General features: G+C 47.6%; 1 protein-coding gene across 6 annotated transcripts in view; it reads left to right on the top strand.

The window, feature by feature from the left end:
- Nucleotides 1–10,750, top strand: part of NDRG3 (NDRG family member 3) — a 117,013-nt gene that overhangs the window by 25,895 nt on the left and 80,368 nt on the right. The gene's annotated exons all lie outside the window — the stretch shown is intronic.

Raw genomic sequence — 10,750 nt, 5'->3', positions numbered from 1 at the left:
AGGAATGCCAGCTCTTAGTGTTCACTTGTTTTTTGACTATAGAAAAATAAGTAGAACTGTTCTGTTGCAAATAATGCTGATTACAACAGGTCAGAATATTTTTGAGACTTTTTGGATTCCTTTTAAAATCTCTGGGTTCATCTTGTGAATTATGTTGCTACACTTAACAGTGTTAACATTGTGTGACACCGGTTCTGTTTTAGAAACAGAATTACTGTTTTAGAATAACATTTATCTGTATCTTCTTTTATTCTGTTGTTGTGCCAATCTAAATAAAAGGGGAATGTGCTTGCAAAACCTCACAGTAAACAGTTTCAACTAATAGGATATTCTGGTCTAATCATTCTAATATTATAAAAGCCTAAGTGTCTGTCTGTGTGTCTGTTGCTTTATTTGCACTCTGGTTGGCCATCTCGGCAGCCACGCAGAGAACTCCAAGAGTGGGCAGACTGCAGGTGGTGCTGGTGGAACACTGTCATGATGTGGAGGGCTGAGGCTGAGGCCAGCTGGCCTGGCCTGGCCTGGCCTGCCCCCCCCCCCCCCCCCCGGGTGCTCTGTGGGGGAGATGAGGGGGCGGTGGCAGCATGAGGGGTGTGGGGAATAGAGTTGGACCTATGGTGGTGGCGCAAGGAAGGGGGGGAATGGGCCCAGGCCCGCTGCAGCATTGCAGAAGAGCAGGCCCAGATGCTGCCATGACAGTGGGGACAGAGGGGAAGGAGGCAGGAGGTGACAGGGTGGGGGGTGGGCATGGTTTGGGGGTGGGGTATGCTGGGCCTGGCCTCAAAACGTTGAGGGGGGGCACCAGGCCCTGCATGGCCCCACAACATTGGTGGGGAGGGCAGGCCCGGCCCCAAAACAGCAGGGGCTGAGGAGGCACTGGAACAGGCCTGGCCCCACAACGGCAGCAGGGGGGGCGGGTGGGCCCAGCCCTGCAGTAGAGGGGAGGAAAGGGAGAGCAGGCCCGGCCCCAAAGTTGATTGGGGGGGGGAAGGGGCCTGACGCAGGCATCTGTGCCTGCATGCACCCCTCCTGTCATTCTTGAGGGGGCAATTGGCTATTTTGGTCTCCTTGAGCTGATAATACTAGGTAATTCAATCAGTGGCTTTAGAGCATTGCCACTGAGTAACAAAGGAACTTAGAGGATCACAAAGAAGATGTATAATAAGATTGCAGAGAGATACTGTTTTGATGATAATGTTACCATAAACCAGTTATTCTCAAATAGGGTATTGCAAGATGCTGCGCTGTATTAGCACTGTTAGGTATGCAAACACCTACACAGTTCACAGGATAAACCCAGAGATTTCAGAAAGGAATCCATAGTATCAAAAACTTTTCTGACCTGCTGTGGTCTTTTTGGGAGTTTTATACATGTGCTCTGGGAGGTGTGGGGGAGGGAGGAGGTGCTTTTAATTAATAGCTCCGAGAGCCTCTCTAATTAAAGTGCTCGGAGTGTCGCGTGTATCAGTGTCCCTGGGCTGAAAAATGGTGGCAAGGGCTCTTTTAACTAAAGCTTGTCGAAAGCTGCCATTTTTCAGCACAGGAAAGCTGCTGCACATGATGCTGGAGTCTGCTGAAGTGTGGTAATTACCACACTCCAGCAGACGATAAGTTAATCAAGTCTGGTCTGAGGTTGTAATTACAGCACCTTGGAGCAGCCTCAGTGTACCTGTACAGGTGCCCTTTGAGTTCTTTGCAACAAAATAATTGCTCTGTTATTTTTCCATATTCAGAAAATGAGTGAAAGCTAACAGCTACATTTTTGTGGGGTGCTTGGAATTTAAAAAGGTTAAGAACCAGACATTAACATTACTGTGGCATACAAGGTCTGAGATACCTACCATATGTTTCATTCCTAATGGTGGGAACAGATTATCAAGGAGAAGCCATTACACCACCATTTCTAAGGGTGAGTAGATAAATGACGCAATTATTTTGGAATAATTTGCCTCTGAATTTACTCCCAAACAAACTTAATCTTCAGTAAGGAGGAGATGCAAAACCAAGCTGGTTTAGTGCTTAATGCCAGTATTACAATACTTGATGACTTGGTAGAGGGGAACAAATTTGCCTTCAGCAAAGGCTACCCTAGGGTAGCCCCCACTTTCTGAGGGATAACTTTGCGGTAGAGGGAGTTAAACTGGCATAGGGCTGTACATCATGTGCTTACTCCAACTTGCTGTGAAGCAGAGCCAGTATACTCCTGTAGGAAGTATGTTCTTTAACTGTACCCTAAGAGAAGCCTGGACAGAAATCTAAGAAAACAGGAAAAAATACTCCTTGGTAACTACAAGATTAACATTTAACTTTGTCAGTGACCTACATCTGGTTTCATTGTTATAAGTGAGATTCCTGGCCTGGACTCATAATCTAAGCATCCTTTCTTGTAAGCTCCCTCTTTCCCATCGATGGACAATCCTATTGGTGTAATTCCTCTGAATATTGTGAAATATACAAAATGCCTGATAGCAAGGGCTGGATCTGACTTAAGGTTTGCTCTGGCAAGGGGAATCAATGGCATGGAGCACTCGACCTCCACTGCAACACTCCCTTCCACTATGGAACCTGCTGTTCTACCGCCCGTTTGTCCTAATTGCAGAGGGGATTGAATTCAGTAGTGAGGGGGAAGTGCAAGTAAGTGGCCACTCTTGGGAACAGAGACTAGCAGTCTGTGGCTGGGCTAGGTCACAATAGGTGGCCCACATCAGCAAAAGGTTGCCAATCCCTGCTTTATAGTTTCAGTAATGTTAAGGGAGTTTCAGCTTGGCTTAATGTCACTTGTTGTTGGTCCATGATGACTAGAGAATGATATTTAGAAATTTGCCTTTAGAACAGTGGTGCAGGGGAGTGGCAAGGGTTAAGAGGTTTCTAAAATCTGTTTGTGTTACCTTAGAACCCACAACAAAATAGGAACATGCAGACTTAGCATTAGGTTACAGTGACCAGCTGTAACTTAGGGAGAAATCGCCGGCTTTGATAGAATGGCCAAGTTCGACCAGAGATGCCCAAATTAAGGTACCAGCAAATGACTAAATTAAGATGCATGCATGTGATGGGTTTAGGGAAACAAGGGATTATGTTGACGGGGCAGAACATGAACAGCATGATGACCACCAATCAGGGGTACCTGGTTTATGAAGATTCATCAGGAGAAAGAGAATACAGTTGGGATCCTGAGGCCACCATGGGCAGTGGGCACACCACCAGCCCGTCTCGCCCAACCCATTGTGGGGGTGGGCATCAACCCCCAACCTCTGAGAATGCTGACGTCCTTCAAACAAGAACTACGAGGTAGCACTCGCATACTAGCCAGATGTACGGTCTCCCTGTGAAACTTTAAGACTGGTAGACAAGTAGTATTGTGTAATCATTTTGCTTACTTTGCTTGCATTAATCTTATTTGCTATCACTGTGTATCAGTAAAATTCTCCTCTTATCTAATGGAGGTGTCATGGTCAAATTTAAAAAGGTTGGGCCTGCCCAGAACAAGCTATCAGGACTGGTTCATAAACCCGGTGCCAACAGTCCATATCTCTCAGGATCCCTGGCCCTTGGTGCTTTTTTTACATGTTTAATCAGTCATATAAGGAGACCCTGTCCCTTCACATGGGTGACCTAAGGGTGATGTTCTGTTTATGGGACTTCTTGTAGCATATACCAAGGCAGTGTAATAATTTTCATACTTAGATTTTGACACTTTTATTCTCCAAAAATTGATTGGCAACTGAGCATGAATATTTTCCTCTAAAACTTGTGAAATGCAGATCTATTTTAGGCTCCTCGTTGGGAGTATCCAAGATTTAGAGGAGCAAAGTTTCATGTTTTAAGCAGTCCTTCTTGGTTTATTAACAGTTGCTTGGGTAGTGAAGTAGATGGAATTTTGGTTCTGTCTTTTGAAGGCTGACACTTTGACTTGTGGGTGGAATATACAGACTCTGTTGTACTACAGCTCCCAAAATGCCATTGGCAGTTCCTTGCAGTCGAGGATGATTGTCTTATCTGTGAGTCCAAAGATGGCTGATGAGGCCTATCTGGGATTGACAGACCCTGTTGCACCTCGGGCACATGTTTCCATGCAAGATGGGTAGGCTCTGGGTTCTTGATTCTGTCTGTGACACGCTGCTTCTGCCACTCCCACTTTTCCATCTCCTGTTTTCTTTGTAAGGTTTCAAAGGACTGAGATCCTTGCAACCAGACTCTTCCTCCATTTGGAGTGGTCCTGGGTCATAGTCTCTCATGAGTTGATGTCAATGTTGCATTTTTTTCAAGTTAGCCTTGAGGATGTCCTTGAAGTGCTTTCTCTGCCCTCTTTTTGAGTGTGTAACTTGACTGAGCAGGGAGAATAAAACTTGTTTCAAGAATTTGGAGCCAGACATCCAGATGATGTGGCCAGCCCAGAGAAATTAATGTCAGGTAATCATCACCTCAATGCTCATGGTGTTTGTTTGTGAGAGACCTCTAATGTTCATGCATCTGTCTTACCACTGGAATGATAGCTGTTATAAGAAGACGGATTATAGGGATTATAAAAGGAGAGCATTAAACTTGGATGTGTATTTAGATATTGACCTTCTAGCTGAAAGTTTACTGTGTTAGCAAAGATATGTAAATATGGGAAATGTTCAAGCCTGTACAAGTGGCTAATGGGACCTTGGCTATCAGAAACTTGGAGAAGCAGAGGACAACAGGGTTGATAAATGGACTCAGTGGGTTTCAACAAGGTTTTTATTATTTGGAGAAAGATGAATATACCAAGATTGAAATCGGAGTAAGCTAGATGCCATATACACAGCTGCTTTAGATAGTTAGTTCCAGGACAAGGATATGGAACAAAGATGGACTCTTCAAGAAAAACTTATTTCTGCAAAAAGTAAAGGAAGGGCCATTCCGTGGTAGCTGCCATGTCAGCAGCTGAGTAAGTGGACAGGCTCTCATTTGAGTATTGCTCTCCCTTTAGACACTAACTTTGATCTTTTTTCTCTCGTTTTCCCTTTTGAGAGACCCTGTGTCAGGGGTGAGCAATTATTTTGGGTGGAGGGCCACTTACCGAGCTTTGACAAGCTGTCAAGGGCTGTATGAGTAGCCCCACCCCTTGACAGGTGTCCCCCTGGTCACCATCTTGTGACTGGAAGTCCTGCCCCGTAACCCCTGACCTTTGCCACCAGAAGTTGCTCCCCTTGCCCCCAGAAGTACTCCTTTCAGCAAGGGGTTTTGCCATCTCAGAACCAGAAAAATACCAAATTATATTCTAAAAAGTGAACATCTAAAACATTCATTAATTTTATTTCAGAAAATTTTTGTCCTGGTTTACGTGCGTTTGTGTAATGTACGTAGAGGTGATTGTATATAATAGCTTAAAATTAAGTCTTATTCTTGTATATTGTGGCAGGGTATAAGTTTGTGGAGGGCTGTGGGTGTGTGGGTATGTAGGGTGTGGGGGAGGGTGTGGGTATGTCTGTGGGGGTGGATAGGAGTGGGTGTGGGGTGAGGGAGCATGTGGGTGTGTCTGGATATGTGGGGTGTGGGTGGGTATGGGGTTTGTGGGGGGGTGGGGGAGGGGAGGGGGGCGGGGGTGTGGGTGTGGAGGTCTGCGTGTATGGCAGTGTGAGGGAGGTATGGGTGCATGTGTATGGTGGGGTGTGCATGTGAGACTCACCACGCGCACGCGCACACGCCTACCCCTGGGGTACCAGTGCAACCTGGTGCTCCCCAGTCCTGCGATGCAGCCAGGAGCCATGTGGTGCTGGAGCAGTGCATGAGCAGGAAGGCAGGGAAATGGCTGGGGGTGGGGCAGGGCTGTGCTCGTGGGTCCTACTGCCCTTGGTTCCTGTCATCTTTGACAGGCAGCCAGGAGCAAATAAATGGTTTGGTTTGGTTTTGTTGGCAGGACTGCAGCAGTTCCCGGCATTGAAAGATTAAAACCTGGGCAGGTGATAATGAATAGAGCAGGATTTTCAGCAACTGAGAACAAAGGTGCATTGCAGAGTGATGACTCTGGAAAACAATGATCTTTGATTCTCCAGGTGGAGGATGGAAAGATTTATTTTTCCCCATTATGAATAAGAATGTTAATGCAGAGGATTAGTAGTTAACTGGGTGGCATCTGCTCGTGCACTTTTCAGACCTAGAAGTCAAACACTTTGAGGACTTGTCTGCACAGAAATTGTAGCTAAAGTAACTGAAAAAACTGCAGTTCTGTTGGTGGATCCATTTACTCTGAGTAAAAACCACTTATTTTAATACTTTATTACATGTATTTACAATGCTTTTATTCTGAAATAAACATATGTGGAAAAGTCCTCAGTTGCAGTGCTGTTAAGTTGTGTTGGCATTGACTATCAGCACCATGTATTTGATTTGACTGAGGGCTTACACAGGGTGTGGTTGGGTATTTGCACTGTTCTGTGCCCTGCTCAGGGCTCCATTCATCCTGTTTATTACTTTTGTTGGTATTCTAACTTATTTTCAGACAACACAACTCTGACCAACTCCCTAAAAAGTCTCTGGAAGGGAAAAGATGGCTTAAACTGAGTTTCTTTAATACATTTATAGTTCATATATAATTCTTTCCTATGCTTTAATCTACCTAGCACAGTGTACTGAGTGATTATAAATAGAAATGAATGAGTGTATCATTACATAGGAACGTTTTGGTTCAGCTCATCCTAGCTTCTGCAGAGCTCTTCGGTTTCCCTCTGGGTGTTTTATGCTTGTTGATGTTTCCTTGTTCTGATGTTTTAAATTTTCTCTTTGGTTTCTGAAACTGTCAGGTGGATCGCGCAAGTCAGGGCTGTCCAATTTCTGGCCCACTGTGGTGCTCACTTGGCATGGGCCAAATGCCACACACATGGGCAGGTGGGTGGGTGGGCAGCCTGGTTCTTCTCTTCCAGCTGTGCATGCTACAGAGTCAGTCCCCCCCACCCTCCCCCCACATCCTGCCCTCAATGCAAGCATCTTGGCTACCCCCACCTCCTTCTGGCCATGCGGACTTCCCACTTGCAGTGCAGGCAGCCTGGTTCCCTCTTGATGTGCACATGCAGTGTAAGCAGCCCAGCACCCTCCCCTGTCACACAGGCACTATAGCCCCCTTCCACTTTGCTACCTGCCCCCAGAAGCAGGGGCAGGAAGTAGAAGCCAGAAGGGAAAGGGGAACCCAAATAACCTGGCCACTGTGGCAAGACCAAGTGGGAGGGAATGGCAGCTGGGCATGAGGTTATGGACTGCATGCTAACCCTTCAGGGGCCACATGTACTCCATAGGCAACTAGTTGGACAGCTCTGACTTAAGTAATATGGAGGGACAGGGACAAGATCCAGCTGTCAGTATAACCTGTGGTTAAAGATTTCATTTATGTTTGATATGTTAGTGGTTGCCTTAATTCTGTGTAATCATTAGTGTTCTGAGTAGGAAGTTCTGCAAAGCCTTTCTAAGAAACCTTCAGTTCATGTAGGAAGCAGACACGCACATGACAAGTTTCTGGCACTGATAGGACTTCACCAGTTCTATCTGTTCCTTCATTTGTATGCAGGCTGTAGCAGAGTACTGTCCTTTAAGAAGACAGGGACTGAATGCATGCTAAATGGTTCGCAGCTTGCTATATAAGAAGTACCAGGGCTGTTCAGAGAGCACTGCAAGTTTAATGTTGTGAAAAACCTTTGATTTAGTATCCCATGATGTCCTTGTGAGAAAAGTGGAGGATTGTGGAGGATCTGAAAGGCAGTCAGGTGAGTGAGAAACTGGCTGCAGGATAGGACTCAGAGAGTTGTAGTGAATGGATCTGTGTCATCCTGGCAAGAAGCGGGGAGCAGTGTCCTGCAGAGTTTGATGCTTGGTCCAGTACTTTTCAACATCTTTATTAACAATTTGGATGTGGGAGTGAAGAGCTCACTGGCCAAGTTCACAGATGACACCAAGTTATGGGGAAGCGTGGTTACGCTCAAAGATAGGCAACAGATACAGGCAGACCTAGACAAGCTAGCAAGTTGCCGGATCAGAACCTGATGAAATTCAATGTCGAGTAATGTAAAGTGCTTCACCTTGGGATGAGCAACTACCAACATACCTACAGGCTTGGCGATATCAAACTGACTGACTAGCATCATGAATGAAAGGGACCTGGGGGTAATAATAGACCATAGTATGAATATGAGCTGGCAGTGCAATACTGTGGCCAGTAGGACAAATTAATACTCTGGCATGCATCAATCAATGCATCTCCAGCAAAACCAAGGAGGTGATTCTTCCACTCTACTCAGCCGTGAGACCGCAGCTGGAGTAGTGTGTCCAGTTCTGGGCACCACACCTTAACAAGGACATGGACAATAAACAAGACAATGAACAAGCTGAAAAGAGCCAAAAGAAGACCCATCCATATGATCAGAGTCTTGAAGGGCAAGCCATATAAGGAAAGGCTGAGGGAGCTGAGACTCTTCAGCCTGAGGAAAAGAAGACTGAGAAGGGACCTGGTAGCCGCTTACTGCTATGCTAGGGGAGTACATCAAGAGCTTGGTGAGGAACTGTTCACCAGGGCACCCGAGGGGAAAACCAGGAGTAATGGCCACAGACTCGTGCAAGACCGATCAGGCTCAACATTAGGAAAAACTTCTTCACAGTCAAGGTGTCCAGACTGTGGAATAAGCTCCTTCCAGAGGTGGTGCAATCACCTACCCTGGAAATCTTCAAGAGGAGACTAGACAGTCACCTTGCTGGGGTTACCTGACCCCCAGTTATCTTTCCTGCATGGTACAAGGGGCTGGACCTGGTGATCTTCTGAGGTCCCTTCCAATCTATGAAAGTCTTGGGACCCTTCCCCCTAACCCCTGACTTTTGCCACCGGAAGTCTCTCCTTTTGTCCCTGAAAGTACTCCTTTTGGCAAGGCGGTTTGCCATCAGAAACAGAAAAATACCAAATTATATTCTAAAAATCAAACATCTATTACAACATTAATTTGATTTAAAAAAATATTTTTGTCCGGATTTGTTTGTGTAGTATACATAGAGGTGATTGTATAATACCTTGAAATGAAGTCTTACTCTTGCATATTGTGTGGGGGGGGGACATGGAATATATGTTTGTGGAGGGCTGTGGGTATGTGAGTATGTGGGGGAAGGTGTGGAGGTGGGTTTTTGTGGGAATGGATAGGTATGGGGGGGGTGTATGCTGTTTGGGGGTGTATGGGTTTGGGGAGCATGTTGGGGTGTGTGGATATGTGGGCTGTGGGGGGAGGGTGGTTGGGGAAGGTTCTGGCATGTGTGGAGGAGGAGGATGGCCGGGGTATGTGAGGAAGTGTGGTGTGTGCATGGGGAGTGTGGGTGCCTACAGCCCCTGACAGCCCCTGCCATCAGCGGCAGCACCAGGCCATGAGGCCTTGGGGTGCTCAGGGCCTGCAGCAAGTGAAGCCTCTACCAGCGCTCCTGCCGCCTTTCGCCCCGGGGTGCCAGCGTGGGCCCCGCGCTCCTCTTCCCCCCTGGTCTGCCACCGCTGCCCTTCTCTTGCCACTTCCCTATGTTCCTTATTGACAGCATTGCTGCTTCTCCACTGGCCCCTCCAGTACCATGCAGTTTGCAGCTGCATGGCTGGGTCTACAGAACGCAGCAGGATCCAGCCCAGCCTGGCCGGTACTGCACAGATCCAGCTGGGAATCGTGGGGCTGGGCCAGTCCAGCTCCTGCTGCATCCTGTAGTCCAGCAATGCAGCCAGGAGTCACTTGGTGCTGGAGTGGCTGGCAGATGCGGGGTGAGGGGAAGAGAAGTGCCAGACGGGAAAGTAGGGAAATGGTGGTGGCAGAGGGGTGAGTGGCAGCAAGCAGGAGTGCAGAGCCACACCAGTACCTCAGGGCCCAGACCAGTGGGGGCCCAGGGAAGGGTGGGAGGAGATTTCTTCGGTTTATAGACTTCATAGACGTTAGGGCTGGAAGAGACCTTTCAAGATCATCAGGTCTAGCCCCCTGCCCAAGGAGCAGGAAGTCAGCTGGAGTCAAATGATCTCAACAAGATAGGCATCCGAGTGTTTCTTAAAAGTGTCTGGAGTAGGTGCTTGCACCAATTCTGGGGGGAGTCTATTCCAGGCCCTGGGGACTCAGAGAGTAAGAAAGGTTTTCCTTATGTCCAGCCTAAAACGGTTTTCCAGGAGTTTGACAGGAGCACAGGACATGGGCTGGCAGGGGCTTTATAGAGCTGGGCCGGGCTGGGCTGCACCAGCAGGAAGAGGGGCAGAGCCAGCCTGGGCCCCGCACTTCTGTCCGCCTGCCCTAGGCCCCTGCCAGCCCTGGCCCCAGGTCACCAGCGCAGACCCCCACACTCCTGCACAGCTGTCACTGAGCTCCCACCTGCTGCCACTTGCCCTCCTGCCTGCCACCTCTGATACCACCATTTTCCCGCTTTCCTGCCTGCTGCTGCTGTTTCTCCCTGCCCCCCGCCTGCTGGCCACTCTGGCACCACTTGGTTATCTTATCCTTCAGCTTGTCCCCTTCCTTATCCAGAAAACCTTTTAGCTGTCTGATTGAAGCTTATATTTTTGTTCTCTCAAACTCTCTTCATATGACTTGCCTTCCAAATCTTCTGTTGTTCTTGTCCCCCACCTTTGGACCCTCTCTAACTTCTCCACATCCATTTTAAACTGAAAAGCCCAGAACTGCACGTAATAATAAATTCATAGATTCATAGATGTTAGGGTCGGAAGGGACCTCAATAGATCATCGAGTCCGACCCCCTGCATAGGCAGGGAAGAGGCCTGGGTCCTGATGACCCC

Source organism: Alligator sinensis, unplaced genomic scaffold (assembly GCF_000455745.1).
Source record: "Alligator sinensis unplaced genomic scaffold, ASM45574v1 scaffold249_1, whole genome shotgun sequence".
In the NCBI taxonomy this organism is placed as follows: Eukaryota; Metazoa; Chordata; order Crocodylia; family Alligatoridae; genus Alligator; species Alligator sinensis.
This window is presented reverse-complemented; position numbering and strand designations above follow the sequence as displayed.